General features: G+C 36.6%; 1 pseudogene; it reads left to right on the top strand.

The window, feature by feature from the left end:
- The first annotated feature begins 21,258 nt into the window (after positions 1-21,258).
- LOC119542085 lies at positions 21,259-25,484 on the top strand (annotated as a pseudogene).
- Positions 25,485-25,694: the final 210 nt, after the last annotated feature.

Genomic DNA, 25,694 nt, shown 5'->3' on the forward strand with positions numbered 1-25,694 from the left:
AATATACAAAGGAGGGACATTCATAGCATAAACATTCCCATTGCCATAAGGAGTAACTGAAAGGAAAACAGGGTTCACAGGACCAAAACAGTTCCTAAGACCCGCAGGACAAACTCCATTAAATTTCAAAGCCTGAGTCATTAACAGAATGACGTTGCATCCTTGGGGCTTGAGACAGCAGTAGTCTAATCCTTCCTAAGGGGCTTTTTGGCAGCCCTTTCCTTTCCAAACGCTGGGTTGAGTGCTCCAACATATCCACACATTGGAGAGCCCACCTTCTCGGCTCCACCCTCCTCAAACATTGGTGCAGCACCCAGATTTCCTTCCATCTCTGGGGCACACGCTCAACCCCTTCTGAACAGTGGTATGGCAGCCAGGCTCTCCCCAATTCCCTGGGAATGTGCTCTACACTCTTTGGGACCTGGGGTGGCAAAACTCTTCCAGAGCATCGAGGCAGAATGCCCACTCTCAATCTCTGGGGCAAACCCATCCTTTCCATGCATGTGGGCCACTCCACTCTCCCAGCCCAAGGCCTCTTGACTCCAGACCTCAACATCCATGGCTCTGTCTTTGAAGATATTTTTCCTTCAATTTGTTTCTTGTCTGTCTCCTCCAGTCCAGACCGGCAATGGCTCTTTCTATAAAGATCTCGCAAAAATTCTGTTGGCTTCGCATGAAGCACACAGGGGTCAAAGCCATCAGACAATAGGACTTTCCACAGATCCTTTCTGGATAACTCCATCTCCAATCTTGGGTTGTACTGAAACGGCGGCTGGGTTCCATGTTTAGTTAAATTCTCATGTTGGACTGTAGCTTCTGGGGATCCACCCTCTGGAAGCCTGGAATTTTCCAAACCATCAGTTTCTTGTTTCTTTGAATCCAAGAGTTCAGTTCTAAGCTTATCTCTCTCTGCTCGCATTTTACTATAAGCTGCAAGGAGAAGCCAGGGTACATCCTCCACACGTAGTCTGGAGACCTCCTCAGCTAAGTATTCCAGATTGTCACTTTCAAATTCTTTCTTCCATCTGACACCAGGACTCAATTTTGCCAAATTGTCTGCCACTTTAAAACAAGGATTGCCTTTCTGCCAGTTCGCAACAACACATTCATCATTTCTGTTCAAGGCCTCATCAGAAGTATTATTAGAGCCCATATTTCCACAAACAGTCTCTTCAAAGCAGTTTAGGCCTTTTCTATCAAGCTCCCCACAATTCTTCCAGAATCTTCCCCTTATCCATTTAAAAAGCTGTTCCAACATGTTTGGTATTTGCAAACTCAGCAGCAAAAGCACCCCACTTCTCTGGTACCAAAATCTGTTCTAGTTTGCTAATGCTGCCAGAATGCAAAACACCAGAGATGGATTGGCTTTTATAAAAGGGGTTTTGTTTGGTTACCAAGTTACAGTATTAAGGCAATAAGGTGTCCAAGATACACATCAACAATTGGGTACCTTCATTGAAGGATGGCCAATGGCATCTGGAAAACCTCTGTTAGCTGGGAAGGCACATGGCTGGTGTCTGCTCCAAAGTACTGGATTCAAAATGGCTTTCTCCCAGGACATTCCTCTCTAGGATGCAGTGCCTCAGAAATGTCACTCTTAGTTGCTCTTGGGATGTTTGTCCTCTCTTAGCTTCTCTGGAGAAAGAGTCTGCTTTCAACAACCATCTTCAAACTGTCTGTCATCTGCAGCTACTCTCAGCTTCTGTGCATTCTTCAAAGTGTCCCTTTTGGCTGTAGCTCCTCTTCAAACTGTCACTCTCAGCCGCACTGAGTTTCTTGTTTGTCAGCTCATTTATATGGCTCCAGTGATTTAATTTAGTCCCACCCTGAATGGGTGGGGTAATACCTCCATGGAAATTAACCAATCAGATTCATCACCCACAGTTGGGTGGGGCGCATCTCCATGGAAACACTCAAAGAATTACAATCTAATCAACACTGATAGGTCTGCCCACACAAGATTACATCAAAGATAATGGCATTTTTGGGAACATAATACATTCAAACTAGCACAGATAAGAAGGTTAAATTTCATCAAGATGACAATTCTACCTAAAGTGATCTACAGATTCAATTTCAATTCCAATTAAAATTCCAATAGCCTAATTTGCAGACTTGGAAAAGCTAGTCATCAAATTTAATTGGAAGGGAAAGGGGACCTTGAATTGCTAAATACGTTCTAGAAATGAAAAACAAAGTGGGAGGACTAACACTTCCTGACATTCAAGCCTGCTATAAAGCATCAGTAGTCAAAATAGCATGGTACTGGCACAAAGATAGATATATTGATCAATGGAATTGAATTGAGAGTTCAGAAATAGACCCCCAGATCTATGGTTAACTGAATTTTTATAAGGCCCCCAAATCCACTGAACTGGGATAGAACAGTCTCTTAGACAAATGCAACTGGGAGAACTGCGTATCCATATCCAAAAGAATGAAAGAAGACCCCTAACTGAAACCCAATACAAAAGTTAACTCAAAATGTATCAAAGACATCAATATAAGAGATAGTACCATAAAACTAGAAGATAATATAGGAAAACATCTTCAATACTTAGTATTAGGAGGTAGCTTCTTAGACCTTGCACACAAAGCACAAGTAATGAAAGAAAAAGATAGATAAATAGGAACTCCTCAAAATCAAAAGCTTCTGTGCCTCAAAGGAATTTGTCAAAAAGGTGAAGAGGCAGCCAACACAATGGGAGAAAATATTTGGAAACCATATATCTGTTCAAAGACTGATGTCCTGCATATATATCCTGTAACTTGATGACAGTAGTACAAACAGCCCATTTATAAAATGGGCCAAAGATATGAAAAGAGATTTTTCTAAACAGGAAATTCAAATGGCTGAAAAGCACATGAAAAGAATGTTCATCTTCACTAGCTGTGAGGGAAATGAAAATCAAAACTTCAATGAGATATCGTCTCACACCAATAAGAATAACTTCCATTAAACAAACAGGAAACTACAAATGCTGGAGAGGATGTGCAGAAATTGGAACTCTTATTCCTTGCTGGTGGGAATGTATAATGATACAGCCACTGTGGAAGACAGTTTGGCAGTTCCTCAGAAAACTAGATTTTGAGTTACCATACAATCCAGCAATTTCACTTCTTGGTTCATACCCAGAAGATCTGAAAGCAGTGACACAGAGAGTCATTTTCACACCAATGTTCATAGTGACATTGTTTACAATTGCCAAGATTTGGAAACAGTCCAAGAGTCCTTCAACAGATTAGTGGATAAACAAAATGGGGTATATACATATGATGGAATACTATGCATGCAGCCGTAAGAACGAATGAGGTCCTGAAACATATGACAACATGGCTGAACCCTGAAGACATAATGCCAGTTTTCTGTTAATTTTACTCTTAATTTCCACACTTTTCTGATTAATACTACTATGACTTACCTGTTTGGGCTATTGATTAAAGCTATGCAGGAATGAATATATGAAGAGTGTGAAGGAATGTGTGCAGAGATATTGGGAGAGTTCATGTGAACTTCACAAAGAATTAACACTTCTATAGCCAGTCTCAAGGACCAGAGAAAAGTGGCAAAAGAAGCTCCAGCAGAATATGATCCAATATCACAGAATTGGGCCTACTATGTGATACTTCTATTTAAAAATGTTTATAGATATTCAATAGATTATATTCATTTGCCAACATCAAATAAGGTTGATAAAAATTTTAATCATTTATAGCCTTTTAAGAAAAATAAACAATGTTTAACAAGGTGCATATGATTCCTAAAGCCTAAAGCCATCCCAAGGTCATGTTCAGGTAGAGTAGTGAAGAATAACTCTGAGCCTTTAAACTGATTATTTTTATTTGAGTGTGGATCCATGTTTTTTCCCTGGCTGAACATGCCTAATGTTACCAAGCTTTACATTTTCTTACGCCCTTTCACCAAGACAGATCCTTACTTGCCTTCTAATCTAAGGATTCCTGAGACAGATTGTAAGCCATTCAAAATAAAAATTTACAATAATACTTAACATTGGTTAAGTAGGATGGCCAGAAAGAATCTTCAGGGCTTTCATTCTCAAGACATTCTTATATCTTGACCATCCAAATCTCTACCATTAAGTAAATATTAACAATGACATTCTACATAAACTTCATAGTGGAAATATCTTTGATGGCCAAACTAAGAAAGAGAACCTCCTCTAAAGGCCACCTTAGGCTGAAAGGATTGAAGGATGACTCTGACAGACTGAGAGAGGAATCTTTGGCTCCACTTTGTTTCTGGTGTATATTTTTTCCATTATTTTAATGCTTTATGTGGCACTGAGTAGGAATCTAGATTAAAGAGTTATGCAATGACTGCTGATGCCTATGCTTTTCAGTCTTATATGATTACTCAATTACCCTATCATCAGTTAAGCCTCATTTGGGCTCAGAAAAATTGGGGCAGGGTGTATCTCCAAAGCAATTTGCTTTCATGATCATGGCACCCTGTTTCTTTCTACTTTTTTAATTTAAATATTTGCCCATAGTTTAGCTTAATGCATTAGAGAAGAGGAAGAGAATTTAATTCAGTGTTTTGGGCAACATCTAGCTGAGCTACATAATTACATTAAAGTACACTTCTAGCACTGCCCAATCATTCTTGGATCTGGGCAATGACTACAGGCTTCATTTGAAACTTCTCTCTGCTTGAATAAAACAGTCTCCATAAGGGATGCTGCTGAGTGGTTGGCAGAGTTGTTTTTACTAGAATTGCCTTGGAATATTCTTTGTAATTATTTTAGGGTACTATTTCTATGAAGGAAACTGAATAATTGATGTTGTTTCATTTCATAGAAGACAGTCATGTTCAAGTCTCAGAATCCATACCAGTGTATGTAAAAACAAATCAGGAGGAAAGAGAGATCACAAAATCACATTTAATAATAATTTGTAAGTGGTTAACATTCCTATATGTAGTGGTTTATGGAGAAAATCAAATCACAGCCTTGCAATTACAGTTCACTAATTAGCCACCCATAAGTTAATTAATAATTTAACACAGAAACAAGAAAGCAAAAGGTAATAAGTTGTTAATAAATTTATTGGTATCAAGGCTTGCTCCTAATATCCTGTTTTAGATATTAAAGATCAACTTATTATCACAGAAAATATATGGCTTTGCAGTTAGAGAACTATAGGTTAAAAATACAAATAGGCAACAAAGCAGATTTGTGATTTTGGATGAATTGCTTAATTTCTTTAGCTTTGGTTTTCTATTTTTAAAATACAATTGAAATTTTGAGATTTTTTCGAGAATTAATTGAAATAACATAAGTGAAACTGCTTCATTTATTATATGGTGTCTTGTACGTACTGAATGAAGCTGTCAAAGTTATTTTTTTCTTTAAGTGGAATTAATTCTCAATTTTGAGAAGAATATCTATGGTAGTTGTGAGTTATCAAGGGTACTATTTTTTTTTTTTTGGTGCAATACTAAAAAGTTTAATAATTTATCCTATTTGGTTCCATGGTCACTCTATGAAAATTTTATTACCTTCATTCCCAAATGAAGATACTGAGGCTCAGAGTGGTTATGTAGTTTAAATGAATTCATATAGCTAGCAAGTGTCAATTCTAATCTCAGACAACCAAAAATAAAATCTGTTCTCTGAACACGACTACTTAGCCTGCATTTAATTAGAAATGCACAAACATACAGACAGTAATTTCCTGCCTTTAATTAATAGAGAATGAATAAATTAGTACTATAAAACAAAGCACACTCACCTTTATATTTTAACATGTTCAGTTACCAATTTTAACCTCAATATATATTTCATTCAATTTGATTAAAATTCACTTGAAAAGTAAGAATCAATGCTAAGAATATGGGGACTGCCATTGCCTTTCATATGCCTAAAACTTAGCTCTGCTTTCCACACAGGGTCACAAACACTCAGAATGACTGAATCAGTAAAACTATCAGCAAATGCCATTGTTGTGATCCAGGGCAGGCAGCATTTCTGAAATCATTCCCTGCCTTTTCCATTGAACAAGTTTGCTTTCTATAATCAATGTCTTTCTCTTATCTTTCCATTGTAATCAGGGGGAATGCATTTATTTAACTATATAGAGTGAGAAAGGAACAAAACATAAAAGAGACCAAATATCATACAGTGCTTTAAAACTCTGACATGGCTTCTACATAGATTTTTATTTGCACAAGCTATTTAAAGTTTTTCTATTCTATTTGCCACTGGATCAAGGAGATTAATTCAGTGAATCAAAATTGGCAGAAGACTGCACAAAACTCTAAAGAATATAAAATCAAAATTATGTTAATATCAAAATCAGAAAAGGAAACTTGGCATGTAGTGTCCAATGAGACAGAAACAAGCAAACAAATAACGCAAAATGTGAACTCTTTTTGCTCAACATTTATTCTTCTAGACTAGAAACCAACTACCTTAATTCCTATTCTAGATCTCTACACCATATACCATGCCATTTTCAAAGCTAGAAATCTATCACATTGTACTAAACACATACATTAACTTTATTATTATTAATCTACTTTTTAATAAGAATTTTGGCAACTTAATACTGTTCATACTTCAGGATCCAAAATGGAACTGAGGGGTCCAACCATTCCAAATTCCAGCAGTAACAAGCTCACTCCACAACACAAGGAAACTAATGAACAGTAATAACCAACTTGCAATTCCTAATATGAATGCAGGCACAGCTAATGACAATAAGCGATTTACAATCCTTAACTTGAATGTTTACTAAACAATCCCAATGTGCCAACCACCTCAAGATCCCTATCCCCGACTCCCTTTGTTTAGTCTAATAAATATCCCTCACTTTTCCAGCTTGGGGAGACAGATCTGAGGAACAAACTGTCCTCCTGTCTCCACGAGGCTAGTCTTTGCTAAATAAACTACTTCATTACTCAAAATCCCGGTGTCTACTGATTGAATTTGTGTGCCTTGGGTGAAGACTCACATTTGGTCCACATCACTCACCAGCAAGAGCAAAATAAAGTTTCTTGTTTTAACTGATTAGCATTATAATTTGTATGCCAAGAATAACATTAGGAGTTAGTATCTTCCCTTACTTGCTTATATTATCACTATGACCAAATTTTGAGGTAATGTGAGTAGAAAAAGGTAATAAATTGTGCAGATCCTTTAAAAAAGCTATGCTATTCTGGTATTTCAGAATTTTCTGTATATCAATTTATAAATTTGTAAAAGGGAGATAATCATGTCTAATTTTCTGTATAGCTGTGAAAATTAAATAAGATATGGTACAGAACATGCCTAGTTCAGGAAATGGCACAGAATAAATATTCTCATAGAAGAGCTATTATTATTTTTTAAACTCATATCAGACTTACAGATTCCATAAAAGTCATGGTGATCCCCTAATTATACATCTTTTTTACGCATTTTCAAATTAAAACCCAGATAAGCAGGGGAATATATAATACCAGATGTAACATGTGCCTTCATCTTAGCTACAAAATGGATATTATGAACTTCAAATTAATTATAAGACGGAAAATAAGCACCTAAATTCATCAGATGAGTTGGTAGATTTGGACAAATACTGCAGCTAGTGTATGAAAAATGTGGTGCTGCAGATAGTCAATTTCATGTTCATATAACTTTTAAGAAGAAATTATTTTATATATAACAGAGAAGGAAAAAATTAAGAGTAAGTTGATTAAATAGCATTTACTTTTAGAGCCATCATAGTAAAAAAACATTTTTTATTACCCAGAATTAACAGCAAAGTGATATATGTTCTGTAGCCACTGGTTTTAAGCTGAATTATAAATCAGCATATTTACACATATACATGAAACCTACAGATAGTTTTAAAGAAAGACACAATATACTCACTTCCAGGTTAAAAAAAAAGTCTAAACAAATGAACTCAGCTTTGCAGGTGGCTGAGAGATGGATACAGGAAGATAGTGGAGATTAGAAGTTTAGTTTCATTTTTCCCTTTAACCTTCACAATGACATTCGTTCATTTTAATAAACACTTTCGTTTGCAGAAAACACTGCTTTGTGGATTAAGTCATTGAAGGCTTGTTTTACTTCCTGGTCTCTCAGAGTGTAAATGAAGGGGTTCAGCATGGGGGCTATTGAAATGTTGAGAAGAGCTATTCCTTTCTTCAGTGATATTCTTTCCTTTGCTGAATGTTTGGTATACATGAATATACAGCTCCCATAAGAGATGGAAACAATACTCATGAGTGAACAAATAGAGAAAGCCTTCTCTTCTGACTGGTGGATGGAATTCTCAGAATGTGCTAATGATGCTTATGTAGGACAGAATCACTAATGCCAGCATGAACAGCAGAGTAACAAAAACAAAGGAAAAGCCTCTCAACTCTAAAAGCCAGGACCTGAGCAGGAGAGTTATACAATGGGAAATACCACAAGAGAAGTGAGCAATGACATTGGAAGCACAGAAATATAACTGGAGGATGAGCATGAGTGGTGGGAAAATGGTCAAGTATCCTCCTAGCCATGAACAAAAGAACAAGCAGAGTGCCTATTTTCTTGCTCATGATGGTGATATAAAGCAGAAACTTGCATAGAGCAACATAACGATCATAACACATGACAATTAGAAGAAAAAATTCAGGTACACTCATGAAGATAAAGAAAACTAATTGAACTAAACAATTATTGTAGGAAATGATCTTGACTTAAAGATTATTGCTCCCAGGAATTTGGGGATGGAAACAGTGGTGGATGTAATTTCTAGGAAGGAGAAATTTTGGAGGAAGTAATACATAGGAGTCTTTAGAAAAGAGTCAAGGTAAAGATGATTTTCATCAGGTTTCCAGAGACACAACACATAAGTTAAAAATAAAAAGCTAAAAATCACAACCCAAGTTCTGGGTTGGCTGATATGCCCAACAGCGTGAACTTTGTAATCATTGTTTTGTTTTTCATGCTGAGTATTTTGTCTTTCAGCAAAACCATTGGGTGAAAAATAAACAAACAAAAAGAATAAGTAAATGGTAAAGGAATTAGAAGTATGAATATTGGTATTAATAACTCCAATTAAATGAAGCAATTAGCCTGTTTTCCCATTACACATTTTCTAATATCCACTCACTCCTATTAAAGCAGAAGTTTTCATACATCCTCTATTGAAAGGGAAACATGTATTCAAAGATCTAATTTAAAAGTTGTCGTATCAACAACTGTACATTTAAACTCTACAAATCACCAAATTTAGTATATTTGTGATACACCTTTGAATAATTACACACCAATAAATATGAATTACGTCCATAGTTGACATATTGGGAAATTGTTTTCCAGTCTCCAAGATTGTGTGATTTTACAACTGAAATATTAATTTAGACTTTTAATTCTGTTACTGTCAGAAAACATGATCCTAAATAGCCAGATCCACCTGATCCCACATCAAACAGAGAAATGTCTTTGCTTCGGTGGGAAACTGAGTTTATTGAACACACATCAAAAAGGAATTAGAGGAAAAATAAAAACTTTCTAAGACCAGTTCAGAGTGAGACAAGTGGTTTGGGCTTTTATAACTCCAAGCAGAAAAAAGCACTGACCAGGATCCAGAAGAAAGCAGAAAGGAGAACAAATAGAAGATAAAAAGCTGTTTGGTCAGTGTCTGCTGTTATCTTGAAGTCCTTCTCTCATTCAGGCTTGTTTTTCAATGAGAAGAAGGCACTGAATATCAGACCGTATATTGATATTCCTTGCATCCTCCTGCAGGCAATGCTGGGAGAGTTCCTGAGGAAAGGGAGTAAGTTTTTTTGTCGTTGAGATTAGATCAAAAGCAAGCTATTTCAACAAGGGCTTTTTATACTTAGAATAATTCAAGGCTGCTTAAGTGAAGTGATCATAGTAAATGGTTTTCTAGCTACTGAAGACTATACTAAGCATTTTCCAGCTAAATAGTTATATTGAGTATTTTTTTCTACTTATCCAGCTATCAATTCTGGTGACATTAACAAACTTAATTCTCATACAAGTTGATTAAGCTTTTTAATTTGGATTTGGGTGGAGGTCAGGTACCACACAAATGTGGAACCAGAAGCAATAAACAAGCCTGAAACAAAATAGTTTATTACTTACACTTCTTGGAGGGGGAGAGGGGTGCCACGAGGAGACAAGGAAAGCAGGTGGGGAGCACATAAGCAGGCAGAGAAGGACCCATGGGCTTGTGCCTTTTTGTGTTCCACAGGTGGCTGTTAGTATGTTCCCCATGGGAGCCAAGGATTGGTTAATTTAAAGCAGCAAAATAGGGAAGGTATTGGTGGTATGACATTGGTGGGGTTGGGTGGTTTATCATTTGGGACCAGCTGTGGGTCCTGTGTGAGATGTGTGGTAGTGTGGGTCATGTGGTTGGTCATGGTTCCATGGAGGTGACTGAATATACTGAGGCTCGGGCATAGAATGGGTTGATGGCTGGAGAAGAGGCCTAGAGGCCCTGGCAAAATAAATGCGGAAGCAGCACAAATATGGAAGCTCAGGACATAGGGCTGTGGTGGAAATCGATGAGCTAATCACAATCTCTGAACTTTATAGTAGCTATCAGTATGATTATTTTTTCTTAATATATTTCCTTTTAATTATAACCAACAGAAATCATGGAAATATAGGACTAGAATGAACTTGGTTATAAAAAGGAGTAAAATTCTTTACTTGTGGGAAAGGAAACAGAAAGGAGAGATGAATTGATATTCACCTAAAAAGAACCACATTATTAATATATTTGTACAACACACTAATTTGTCTCCATCAGTTTTTATCCTTTTTTGCATTAACAATTAATGCATTGACCATTTTTTACTATACTCACTTTTTCTTTTTACTCTTTAACTTGCCTGAGGACAAGAAGGGATTCATTAGGGAGTTTTTTTTTTGTTTTTTTTGTTTTTTAATTTATTACTAATTTATTTTTAAGAAATCCACTTCTATGACTGTCATGAGCCCCGGCTGGGTTAACAGTGATGTGCTCTGGAGGTAACTACATCCCACTCTGGACTTTCTGGTTATCAGCACTCTCTTCTCTCTACACCTCAGCTGAACACCCAGACTCCTAAGACCTCAATCCTTACTCTTCTATTCCTGGCAAATGCCAAAGACAACTATGCAGGAGGCTTTTTCAGAGGAAAAGATGACTTTGTCTTCCCAGAAGACAAATCCTCCACATTAGGGGGTTTTTGATGTGAAAATATAATTTAGTCTCCTGTCTAGAAGATTAAATGATTAGAAGAAATAAAAATTTCTCTAGGATTTACTTTACAGAACTATACATTACTAAATGCAGACTCTGTAATTTTATGTTTTATTCTTCATCTTTACCAACCATAATTCTGTCTGTGATATAAGTTCTTGAAAATACTTGTTTGTTTTACCCTCTTTCTATAGAATGAACTGAGGTGGCTGACACTGAGGAAGGGAAATGTAGAAAGATTTCCCCCATTGTCTAGACTCAACAGAGAGTCTTACTGACAGGTGATAAGTATTAAAGCTGGCATTATGCTCTTTTGTCTTTCTTATTTTTTTTCGTCTGGCGATTGCTAATCTCTTCCTTTAGGATTATACCATTTTTTTCACTAACATGTCAGAAAAATCTGGCAGATCAAAAGGCAGAAAATATGTTTTTGTATTTTTAACAAAGTCGGAAACATATTACAATACAAATTAATAAAAATAAATATTTTAAAGTAATAATTTTGGACTCCTTGTCATTTATTCCAACAAGATAAACTAATGTATCGGAGGAATACAAAGATGTTTATTGTCAAATAAGGAACATACTTTCTGATATGTCTGCTGATTCCAATGAGAAATATAATCCTTGATTTTTCTTAGTTTATTTTAAAAATGAGACATAATACAATGCATTCATACTATAATTCACAACACCCTTTTTGTCATTAATACACCTCTGCCTCTATCATACAAAAGCCTGTCACATAGAAAAGACACAAGCTAAATTGTATGTAAGTTTCCTAACAGCCTCCTTTAGAAATAGAATGATATTTCTCTTTTCTTTGCATATAAAGACAAACATTGTTCTGGACCTGGACACCAGTAATGAGTTACTTATTGTAATCCTGAGATTTCTCAACATAAATTTCCAGGGAATACTACTTTAAGAGACAAGAAGGTAAAACATTGCTATCTTTGATAAAATGTGGTTCAATACTACACAAAGATGAAACAATTTTGCCTCCTCTGATCACTGAATAAATCCTCCTGAGATTAGAGTCAAGAAACAAAAGGTGCAAAGAAAGATACATTCAGAATATGTAAGCAATGCCACATGTCCTGTACCTTTCCAGAAAGCTAAGCAATATAGTAAAATAAAAGTAGAAGTGTACCAATAACTTATACCATCAATTGGTTTCCTTTTGATTGTGAATCATTTTCCTAATATGCACATGGTTTCTGGTTTATAATTAGGAGATAATTTATTCTTAATTCCTGCAAGGATGATTAAATCCAGTGCTAAACTATACCACAGTGGACCCTTCTTTGAGGGCACTACCAATGTCTTTCCATCTGTAAATCTTCATCAGCACAAAACACAATGAATGGACAAAAGGAAGCATTTTAATACCTTCAAAAATCAGAAAAGTACTTGAAACTCTCATTTCTAATTTTTTTTTTTCAATTTTAAATGTAATGCATGCTTAATCTTACAGAAATCAAGTGTCATAGTGGCATAGACTGACATGGAATGGCCCTTACATTTTCAACCTACCCTCCAATTTCACTGGAATCTTCAAGTCAACCAGTACTGAGCATTTATTGTATGTTCTACCACATGTTTTTCTGTATATTCATGGCCTTGGAGATAACTTTTTCTTTAACACTAATGAGATTATAATACACAAAATATTCTGCAGCTTTCCTTTTATCGGTTAACAATATGTAATGGATATCATTTCTGGCAAGCTATCTAGATAGAACTCTTTCTTTTGTAACAATTGCATACAATATCAGAGGAGACTTGTATATAATTTAGTAATTACCATGTTGATTAAGATTTAGGAAATTAGGTTGTTTACAATTTAACATTATTAGTTACAATGCTACAATGAATCCTTATGCATTCATTTGCACATGTCCAAGTATTGGAATAACAGATGTGAGTTTTAAATCTTGAAAGATGCCTCAAAATATCCCTCCTACAGACAAGAATAAGTCCTTTTCATCACATCCTACTCAACACTGGATAATATCAGTCATTTAAAAAGTGTACATAGATACAAACAATTATACAATTTATTTAATGACAAATACACTAAAGCTTAATGATCACAGTGTCTGGTTCTGAAGTTAAAGAGAGTCAATGTCTTTGTAAACATGCAAAATTTATTTAGCCTTTCTGAACAACAGTTTCCCACCTATAACATAAGAAGGCCAATTGCCTAACTCATAGGCTGTTGTAAAGATTAAATGAGATCCTATAGAAAAGTGCTTAGCCCCTTAGTTAGGACATAGTAAGTGCTTAATACATCACAGTTAATTCTTTTTAAATTTTTGTTTTATCCATTTAATATAGAGATTAAACCTCTTATTTTTGTATCTGTTATACATTATAACCTTTGTTCATCTTCCATAAATATCTGCTTGTATTTAATACCTCTATGGTTTTGCTTTTTACATTTAAATATTTCTTTACCCCACACTGAACAGATTATTGCTCATATGAGATGTGGAATGAATTTTGGTGCCATCTCAATGTGTTACCAATTGCCCTAATACCATTAGTACAGAAATCATATGAGTTTAGGCAGTAAGTTACCAAGAGCACTAATGACATGTTATCCTCTGTTAGTAATATTTTGAAACCAGAGTTCTCTCTGATAAGGACCAGTTGCAATCTTTCAGATGGAGACAGAGCTGAATCTATCAAAGTACAACCTTGGTCTAAGAAATTGTCTAATATCCCAGGGATTATCTTCATCTCAATATGGAGACAAAACAAAATCATCCTTAGTGCCATCTCTATTGATCTCTGAACTGTATAACTCATACTGCAACCAGAATGATACATAACATTTAAATGAAAACATTATCCTCTCACTTTTCAAAAAGAAAACACATAGTTTATCAGTTCCCTCAATATAAAGTATCCAATCTTAATAGGCAAAGGCTCTGTTGAGATTTGATCATCTCTTACCTTTTCAGACTCATTTCATAATATTTACCCTTCACATTTTCCATTCTAATTCCTGTGCTTTTTGTTTATTTGCTTTCTGGCTTGTTTGTCTGTGGGTTTGTTTAACAACCTGACAATTTATCTTCTCCCTCAGGACTTCACACGTTTTCTGCCAGCTAAAGTTACTTTCGTAAGCACCTCTATTCTCTTTTACTCATTTTTCACTTGTATTCTCTCTATGGAATTCTTCTCTGATATCCTGATTCTTTCAAAATCACATTTCTATAATGTGCTGTGCAGCTTCTTTGTAGTACTAATTATACTTTGAGAAATAACCAGGAATCAACCTTCCTTGAATGTAAGTTACAAAAGGGTATGTGATAAATGTGGTTATTAAAATTTAAATATAAATTAAAACTAAATGAGAGAAAAATAAGTTATTCAATCACACTAGCCACATCTCAAGTCCTCAATAGCCACACATAGCTATTGACAACTGCTTCAGCACAGATTATAGACTATTTCTATTGTCACAGAATATAGTATTGGGCAGTACAGAGAGGCAGATATTTCTCCTTTTCAATGCTCTTAGGAAACTAGCCAAGCATTTTGCATCTCTTCCAGAATTCTTTGCTTTGATCTCATCAATTTTTCAGCATTGCTGGGAATGGTAGGCTTTTTCACACACACACATATACACAGATGCACACACAGACATCAGACACACTTACATATACACACACATCTGTACTTTCCTTTAAGGTTTCATGCAAAAAAAATGTGTCATCTTTGAAATATTCTCTCTCTTCAGCACCATGATCAGGTATTTTCTCTTCCCAGCTCTCCCAAAACTTTGTACTTGTATCTTACTCCTTTGCAATTATTTGTACATAAAATTATTTGCAATGTCTGCTTCCATTTAAGAAACTACCTTAACTTGTGGCAATGGAACTTGGCTAATTCATATTTGTTTCTCTAGTGTCTGGCAGAGTTGATATAATTTACTCTCGTAAGTATTTCTTGACATAATTAACCTGTAGTACTACTGATTGTGCCTGCATTAGTGAATGTTTTAATGATGAAGCTGATTATCCAAAATCTTACTATAAGGTTAAATGCATATATGATATCTTAACTGGTATTCCACAGACATTGGCCTAAAGAGAAACTTATGAACTACTACTACATTTTATGAAGTGTTAACACTAAAGATGCAGGAGGGAGGGAAATTGGGATTGAAGCAATGGATTATATGTATTTAATTGTGTATTTGTTTGGGAGTGGATAGAGAGATACATACAAATTTTAATTGTTTTAATTGTTCCCCAATATAAAAAATTAATGCTGTAAATTTCTTTTTAAGTACTGTTTTAGCTTTAGCCCACACATTTGATATGTCTTATTTTAATTTTTATGTAACTCAACATATTTAACAATTTTCCTTGAGAATTGTTCTTTGACACATGGCTAGTTGTAATCTCTAAAAGGACATTATTTAGAATTATACTGTTTAATTCCCAAATATTTGTGGATTTTCTAAATATATTTCTGTTATTGAAATCTGGTTTAATTCTATTATGGTCTCAGAATACATATTATATGATTTATATTTTTAAAGTTTGTTAATTATTTTTTTATGGACCAGAATTTGGTCTAACTTGATGAATGTTTCATATGCCCTTGAGAAGTATTAATTGAATGACTAAAGTGAGCTAGACATAAAGATAGAAAAATAAAAAAAAGCACTGTTTGTCATCAAAAACCTCTGCCTGGAAGAACCTTTAATGATTCTACAAATATGATAAATAATCCATATAAAGAGAGAACAGAGTAGGTTATTATGACTAATTTATAAATATGGAAACTGAATATGAATAGTAAGTGATTTTTCATCATCCCTACCATCACACAGAATCCGGACTTTAACTTTATTGATTTATTATCCAGGTTTCTTGTTATTATAATCAAACACATTGGGAGAACTATAGCATACACACAATTCTTTACATAGTTCAAAACAACAGAGATATATTCATAATGGAATTATGTAAGCTATCCAAGTGTTCACAATTCATAATAATCCAAAAGGACACCTCACACATTCCTTTTGTGATTTCAATTTCAGTTTCAATGTTTCAACCTTGGCTCTTACTTTATTTATTATCAAAGACTCATAAGACCTCAGAAGAATTAGCCTCTCTTAATTTATGCTGTTTCTGTTTTAATTGATTCATTAACTTGGCATTAAATTTTAATTAATTATAAATTATAACTAATAGGTATATTCTGCTAGGTGCTTGAATATGTGTTGGGTAAATGGAATAAATTACAATCCTTGACTTCAATGACCTTATAGATTTCTTAGTTTTGTAGAAATGCAATAAATAAATAATTAGAATTCAACTTTTATGTAAAAACGAGTGTTCTTTTTGTGACTGAATAATATTCTATTGAATGGATATACCATATTTCATTCATTCATCAGCTGATGAACATTGAATTTATCTCAACTTTTTTGGCTGTTTTGAATAATACTTCTATGAATATTTTACACAAGTTTTTACATGAACATGTTTTAATTCTCTTTGGCACATTCATAGAAGTGGCATGGCTGGGTCAGAGGATAACTCAGTGTTCACCTTTTTTAAGGAACAGCCAAACTATTTTCCACAGTGATTGCATTATATTACATTCCCAGTAGCAATGAATGACAGTTCCAATTTCTTTACTTCCTTGTCGACACTTGTTATTTTCCTTTTTAAAAAAGTTATAACCATCTTAGTAGGTATGAAATGGTATCTCATAGTAGTTTTGATTTGCAATTCCCTAATGACATATGACATCGAATATTTTCTCTTCTGCTTATTTTCTATCTGTGTATCTTCCTTGATGAGGTGTCTGTTCAGACCTTTTTACCATGCTCACATTCAGTTGCTTGTTTTCTATTGTTGTTGAGTTGAAAGAATTCTTTATAAATTTAACTAAGTAAATGTGCAACTTGAACACTGAAAATTATGAAATATTGTTGAAAGAAATTCAAGAAGATTTAAATAAATAATTATGTCCTTTGTTAAAGCAGAGAAATATTTATTAATATTAAGTTGGCAATACTCCCCCAATTGAAGTACAGATTCAATACAATCCCTATCAAAATTCCAACTGCTTTTTTTTTTTTTTTTTGCAGAAAAGGACAAGCTAATCTTAAACTTCATATAGAATTTCAAGGGACCCTGAATACCCGAAATAAAGAAAAAGAAGGACAAATTTGGGGAACTCAGATTCTCCAATTTCAAAACTTACTACAAAATGACAGTAATCCATAAAATGTGTTAATGGCATAAGAAGACACTTATAGATAAATGGAATAGAATTTAGAGTTCAGAAATAAATCCATACATTTATGATCAATTTACTTTCAACAAGGTTGGCCAGACCATTCAATGGGAAAGAATAGTCTTTTCAACAAATGGTGCTGGCAAAACTGGATATCCACATACAAAATTACAAATTTGGACCCCTACCTAACGTCCTATACAGTAATTAAAACAAATCAAAGTCTTAAATAAAAGAGATTAAACTATAAAACTCAATAGAAGGAAAAATAGTTGTAAATCAGCATTACCTTGGATCAGGCAATAGTTTCTTAAATATGATACCAAAAGCACAACAACAAAAGAAAAGATAGATAAACTGGACTTTCAAAAATTCACTTTAGATATCATCAAAAGACACTACCAGGAAGTGAAAAGACAACCCATGGCAATGGAGAAAATAATTGCAAATCGTATATGCTATAAGGGTTGTTATTAAAAGAGCTTATTGGAAAAGCAAACTCTGTGTGGATGGAGGCTTTCAGGGCCTTGAATAAATAACAAGGACTCAAACACTTCTCCTTGCCAAAGAGAAGCAGATGGCTAACAAGTGTTGGCTTGAACATTGTAAAATGTATCAGGACACAAATCTGTTAGGGATGTTTTTCTTGGTAGGTGATTTTTTTTTTTTTTTTGGAACTGATAAAACTGATTTTATAAAAGAGGACTGTGGGACAATGGTGGTGTAGGAAGCTCCAGGAATTAGTCCCTCTACCACAACAACTACTGAAATGGCAAGAACTGTCAGTCAACTACTTTGAAACTCTGGAGTCTAGTGGAAAACTGTGCAGCATCTAAAAGTGGGAAGAGGAGGCAGGGAAATTGTGGTGAATACAAGTGAGTTTCTCTCTCCCTGTAGCAGGTACCATCCTCCTTTCCCAAACATTGTGGCAGACAGCAATGAGGACTGGAGCTCAGGCTCTGGGTGCAGTTGGCTGGTGCCAGGGTAAGACATAAAAACCTTGTCCTCCCAAATTTGAGGGGTGGAAAGGTCATGTGTTATCACAGACATGTTTAGAACACTTCACTGAATAGCAGCAGAATGTAATTTTTCTTTAGGGCACATCAATCATTCTACAAGGCAGACCATCTCTTAGGTGACAAAACAAGTCTCAATAAATTCAAAGAAATCATAAAATATCTTCTCTGACCATAATGGAAAGGATATAGAAATCAATAACAGAAGGAGAAATGAAAAATTCACAAATATGTGGAAATTAAACAATGCACTCTTACACAACTAATGGATCAAAGAAGACATCACAAAGGAAATTAGGAAATACCTTGAGGCGAATTAAAAATGAAAACACAACATACCAAAACTTATGGGATTTGGCAAAAGCAATGCTTGGAGAAAAATATATGGCTCTAAATGCTTAAATCAGAAAAGAAGAAGGATGTCAAATCCGAGAAAAAGAGGACATTGTGGTGGATTGAAACTGTTATGTACCCCAGAAAAAGCCATGTTATTTTAATTCATCCCTGTGGGTGAAGACCTACTGTGGGTGGGACATTTTGATTGGGTTATTTCAATTGAAGTGTTGCCCCAAGGTGGGTATTAATCCTTCTACTGAAGTCCTTTGTAAGAAACGAAACAGAGAGAAGCTCACAGAGAAGCTCCAGAGAAGCTGAGAGAAAACAAAACACCCACGAAAGCTGAGAGAGGAAGCCACTGAAGCCAGAAGCTGGAAGCAATGAGACTCTGGAGACAAGGACCAACAGACATCACCATGTGCCTGACCATGTGACAGAGGAGTCTGGACTGCCAGCAGTCTTTCTTCAGGAAGAAGGTGGCATGTTGTTGATGACTCAATTTTGACATTTTAACAGCTTTAGCATTGTTAAGTTGCAAGCTAATAAATCCCCATTATTAAAAGCCTGCCTGTTTCTGGTACATTGCATTTTGTCAGCTTTAGCAAACCAAAAACAGACATAAATATAAGTAATTATATAACAAACAAAAAGGGGGACATTGCTATCAACCCCACAGAGATACAAAGGATTATAAGAGAATGATATGAATTACTGTATGCCCACAAATCAGATAACCTAGATGAAGTGGACAAATTCCTAGAAAAACACAAAGTACCTACACTGGCTCAAGAAAAAATATAAGATCTTAGCACACCAACAACAATTAAAGAGATTGAATCAGCACTGAAAAACCTCTCCAAAAAGAAAAGCTCAGGAACAGATGCCTTCTCTGGTGAATTTTACCAAACATTCCAGGAAGAACTAACACCAGTACTCTTCTAAAAACTTGAAGAGGGACTACTCCCAACTCATTCTATAAGTTCAGGCTAATAGCACCCTCATTTTAAAGCCAAATAGAGACACCAGAAGAAAAGAAAACTACAGACTAATATCCCTATGTATATGGAAGCAAACGTGCTCAACAAAATACTAGCAAACCAAATCTAACAGGACATCAAAAGTACAATAAACCACATAAGTTTATCAATATGAAACGTAAGACTTTAAGTTTAAACTTAAAACTTGAACTTTCCACATAAGAAAATCAATAAAAGTAATATGCCACATTAACAGAACAAAGAAAAAACACACATGATCATCTCAATCGACGCAGAAAAGGTATTTGACAAAATTCAGCACTTTTTCTGGATAAAATCACTTAATAATTTGGGAACAGAAGAAACCATCCTCAAAATGATCTAAGGCATATATTAAAAACCCACATCTAACATTATACTTACTCTTTGGGGAAAGACTGAAAACTTTCCCTCTATATCAGAGGCAAGATGAGGATTGCCTCTGCCACTACTGTTACTCAAATTTGTATTGAAGTTCTAGCTATAGCAGTTAAGCAGAGAAATAAATAAACGTGAAACTCTCTATTTGCAGATGACATGATCTTATATACAGAACATCCTTGAAAATCTACAAAAAAGCTATGGGAACTAATAAATAAATTCAGCAAAGTAGCAAGGTACAAGATTAATGCACAAAAATCAGTAGTGCTACTAAACACTAAACAGTCAGGAGATGAAATCAAGAAAAGTATCCATTTATAGCAGCAACTAAAAGAATGAAGTATCTGGGAGTAAATCTAACCAAGAATGGTAAGGACTTGTACAGAGAAAACTATGAAACATTGCTAAAAGAAATCAAAGAAACCTAAACAAATGGAAGGATATTCGCGTGTTCTTGCATTCAAGAGTAAATATTGTTTGGATGTCAATTTTCCACAAAGCAATTTACAGATTCAAGGAAATCTCAATTACCATTCCAATCCAACACCGTTCTTTGCAGACCTAGAGAAGCAAATCATCAAATTTATACGGGGTTGTTATTTAAAGGTCCTCCTGCAGGAGGATGGAGACACAGCGCGAGCACCTGGTGTGGCGTGTTGCCCGCCCGCCGCCGGCCACTAGGGGAGAGAGAAGAAAGGCAGAAAAGACGGACTGACGGACGGAACTGCTAACCGGCGGGTCTAGCTTCTCATAAGAACCGGCTCGGCCCCGGACCACCAGCCTCCCAGCAGCTCTCGCGCCTGCGCCTCCTCAGCCGCTCTCCGCAGGGCCCGATTGGGTTCTCGCAACGGGTCAACGTCCCAGCCCTTGGCGTCGGGTCTAGTTCCGCGGCGGCGGCCTCTCGGCTCCTCCAGGGAGCAGGCGGAGGGACTGCTCCCGCCCCGGTTCTCCCCGCCCCTTCCTCCGCCCCCAGCAGCCCTCTCCGCCGCCGCGCCAGTCTCACGCCGGCTGCGCTGACCCGGAAGCGGCGTTCTTCGCTCTGCGAGCGGGCCGGTGGAGGCGGCGGTAGCGGCTGGTTTGGGGCCGCCCGGACTGCCGAGCGGGAGCTGGAGGCCGGCCGAGGCGGGCGGTGATGGAAGAGTGAGGAGGCGGCGGCGGATGCGCCCGGGGAATGTGAGGCGACGCGTGGCGTCAGCGCGGAGCGTCATTGGCGAAGACCCGAGGTGGGGCAGCTGCGAGCCTCAGTCCTCTGTCCCCGACGCGGGATTAGCTGCTCCCCTCAGCTCAGGAGGGCGCCTGTCTACCCTTCGCCCCCTCCGTCATCGCCTCTCGATCCTCCCCCGGAGCTGGGGACCGAGTGCTGGTGGGAGCGTGGGGCCCGGCTCTCTGATTCATTCATTCTCTGTCACGGAGAGCCTCAGACCCGCTGAGCTCAGAAGAGACGAGGGAAGAGAGGGCAGCGGTGAATAAAGGTCCAGGCATGAGTCGGGCTCCATTGTGCTCGGCGGCGGCGGGGGGCGGGAAGGGTCTGAGGGAGGTGGGATCAGCCTCCCTCCCACTGCTCCCTGGCGTGCGCGGCTACCCCAGCTTGCTTCCAGCCTGGAAATGGCTCCGTTTATTCTGCGGAGAATGAATCGATCCTGCCCAGTCTTGTTTCCCTCCTCTCCACCTCCTTTCTGCTCCTAGTCTTAGAAGAGGAAGAATTAAAAAGACACATTCCAATGTGGAGTGTCGTGCACGTCGCGAGCTGCCGGTTTTGCACTTCGGGGAAATTTTTCTATATATTTTTTTCTAACATGAGCCCAGAGAAGCAGTGGCATTGCTGCTTTTAGAATTTTTATTTTCACGTAGGGATCTTTCAAGTGCACATCGCTTTGGGTTTCATGCCCCACCCCCGGGGACCTGGTGTGGAGAAATTTGAACCCACGCCTTAGTAACACGGAAAAGGCCAAGTTACCTGGCTCTCCCCGAGTGTAGAGGAGAACATGAACGAAATGACCAGCGAACTCATTTTTTATTGGACTCGGTGAAACTGGATTCCGCGTTTTCCTACGTATAGACTCGTTTTGTGGAATAGAGTTGACCGCTGTCTACTCGGGGAAGCATTTTAACTCTAATAAGCAAATGCCGCCTCAGGTTGTTTGAACGTTTTGGTATTTAAGAGAGAGAAATCATCTTACCTAAGGAAACCAATTGAATTGTCGGCATGATCGAAATACCCAGAAAAGGATCTCGGGGGTGGGGTGGTGGAAAGCAACTGCAAAAAAAAGTGGACAAATTCCTTTGGAAGTTATTCTGTAGCCTAAGAGCAGAAACTTCAGAGCAAGTTTTCACTGGGCAAAATGGGGGAACAACCCATTTTCAGCACTCAAGCTCATGTCTTCCAGATTGACCCAAACATACAGAAGAACTGGGTACCCACCAGCAAGCACACAGTTACTGAGTCTTATTTCTATAACAGCACAAGAAATGTGTATAGGATAATCAGTTTAGATGGCTCAAAGGCAATAATAAGTAGCACCATCACCCTAAACATGACATTTACTAAAACATTTCAGAAGTTTAGCCAGTGGGCTGATAGCCGGGCCAATACTGTTTATGGACTGGGATTCTCCTCTGAGCATCATCTCTCAAAATTTGCAGGAAAGTTTTAGGCATTTAAAGAAGCTGCTTGACTAGCAAAGGAAAAATCACAAGAAAAAATGGAACTTACCAGTACGCCTTCACAGGAATCAGCAGGAGGGGATCTTCAGTCTCTAAATCCAGAAAGTATCAGTGGGACAGACGATGAAAGAATGCCTGACATGACTCAGAACTCAGAGCCAAGGGTTGAACCAACCCAGAATGCATTGCCCTTTTCACATAGTTTCAGTGATCAGCAAACATTGGGAGGCTGAACTGGCTACCCTCAAAGGGAATAATGCCCAACTCACTGCAGCCCCATTGGAGTCCACTGCCAATGTGAAACAATGGAAACAGCAGCTTGCTGCATATCAAGAGGAAGCAGAACATCTGCACAAGCGGGTGACTGAGCTTGAATGTGTTAGTAGCCAAGCAAATGCTGTGCATACCCGTAAGACAGAATTAAATGAGACAATACAAGAATTAGAAGAGACACTGAAAGTGAAGGGAGAGGAAATAGAAAGATTAAAACAAGAAATTGATAATGCCAGAGAACTATAGGAACAAGGGGCCTCTTTGACTCAGAAGCTACAGGAAGTAGAAATTCTGAACAAAGACCTGGAAGGACAACTGTCTGCTTAAAGCGATGTCTGGAGAAAAGTCAGAATGAGCAAGAAGCTTTTTGCAATAACCTGAAGACACTTTTAGAAATTCTTGATGGAAAAATATTTGAACTAACAGAATTACGAGGACTGTTTGGGCTCTGCATCAGGATTGCACAAAAAGAATTTGAATATCACTTCTCCAGGAGGAGGATCTTTTGAAAATTGAAATTGTATATTTCATTGTAAAATTTAGAATTCAGCTTGTAGCTAGTTGGGGAAAAAAAGAGATTGGAAACTTGAACTACAAATTACCTCCTTGTATATTATTGGCCGTAGTTAACTAGAAAATTATAAATAGACATTTAATGCAATCTTTTTTTTCTTATGTTAGCCAGTGGGAGAATTAACAATATCTGGGTCATAGCCCCTTTTCGTGTTCAGCACAGTGAAGGTGATCTGCTTTTTAAATTAATTTATTTGTGATGTCAAATAGCTGTGTTTTGTGCAAGAAGTAGTGATAAAAGCCCTGTCTTTTGTTGTAATCTGAGTAATTACTCAGGATATTTTTGCACTGCTCAGAAGCAGTGCCATTACCAATTAATTCTTGCCAAGAGTGAGAGAGAGCTGCATCTTTAGTGGAAACACACTTGCTATAACTGAGTGCATAGAGTGCTTCCCTTTTTTATACTGGAAGATATCTCACTCTGGTGACCACTCTGGTACACTCTGTTGTTCTCTAATCTTGTCCACTGTATAGTTTACTTTTCCATATTGATTCCATGTATTTATGAGAAGATACTGTCTCCCATTTTACTGTACATTTTAAAGCCAACAAATGAAGGCAGCTGAGTCCCTCAGAAATTTTTCTTTTTAAATTTCTAGTAGATTTGACACACAGTACTGAAATACAGCAGCCTGTCATTGGTGTCTGCTCTAGCAATATTGTATATTTACAGCATATGCAGTTACATTTATTTATAAATTTTGCAAGGAATCTTTTCTGAATGATCAATGCATTTCAGTTTAAGAATAATGATAGTTATTGGGGAACTGTTTATTATAGATCATTTTAAGGTGTATAGATATTTTAAAAGGGAGCCATTTACATCAAACAGCCGATTAGAGGTCTGTATCTAAATAGTGGTCCTGGCAGATGGCAATGGAGACGTGTACTCTCTGTGGGTCTTCACATCAACCACATCTATATTCAAACCTCACAAGGCAATATTCTGAACTGTTAACTGGTCATTTCAAAACCAGAATTAAATTCAATGGGCTCTTCTCAATGAACAGGTTTTAATGTTGTTCGATGTAATTTTAAAAGACTTTTAGCAAACGTATTTCTTTTAATAAGCTAGTTTAAAAGAAAGCTGAGTGCTGTCTGGGCTGCTTATGGAATAGGAATTGCATCAGAATACATTTATTCTTGCTGTACAATTCCTGTGATGTTAAGGAGAGTTCTTTTTAAAAGTGTATGCTTGAGTATCTGACTCCATGGAGTCTACAAATGCACTGACTTTGTTTGAACCCCCAAATGATTGAATTGTTAAGTATAAAATTAAGTTCCTTAATCAATTTGTAACCAGTTTTTTTCACTCAAAAACAGCTATTCAACACTAGACAATTTTGTTTTATATGTATGTATATGTATGACCATACACACATAATAATTTATATTAGAGTGAAAAATAAATGATTTGTTTCCAAAGTTAGTTTCTAAAGTGAGTTTTCAGGTGTCTCTGAAAAGTTTATATCAGACACTCAGTCATCATGTACTATATGTGCTATAACAACATGTAAGTTATCTCCATCTATTTTAGGATATTTTTCTCACCTATTTATTATAGAGAGAATAAATTAGGTAAATGTTCTCAGAGCTCTCTCTCTGATAAATCAGGTAATAAAATTTATTTGATTGATGGAATTTTGAAGTAGATGTGATTTTATCCATCAATTTCTGAGTAATGAAAAGCACCAGCTTTTAGTTTAAAAAGAGGATTTAACAGTAGGGATCAGAGAATTTAGTTATGAAGTGTTAAAAATTTATAAAAAATAAAACAGTATAAGCTTTTGAAATGGTAAGTGAATTATTTTAATGATGTAAGAAAATGTTTTTAAATTTTGACATAGGTGTCATTTAATGGGAAAACAACTCAACAAAATATCTCCACTTGAATTGTATTGATAGGTGAGGCATATGAGCAATTGCAAATATACATATACCCATATATATA

Source organism: Choloepus didactylus, chromosome 8, assembly GCF_015220235.1.
Source record: "Choloepus didactylus isolate mChoDid1 chromosome 8, mChoDid1.pri, whole genome shotgun sequence".
NCBI classification, from domain to species: Eukaryota; Metazoa; Chordata; class Mammalia; order Pilosa; family Megalonychidae; genus Choloepus; species Choloepus didactylus.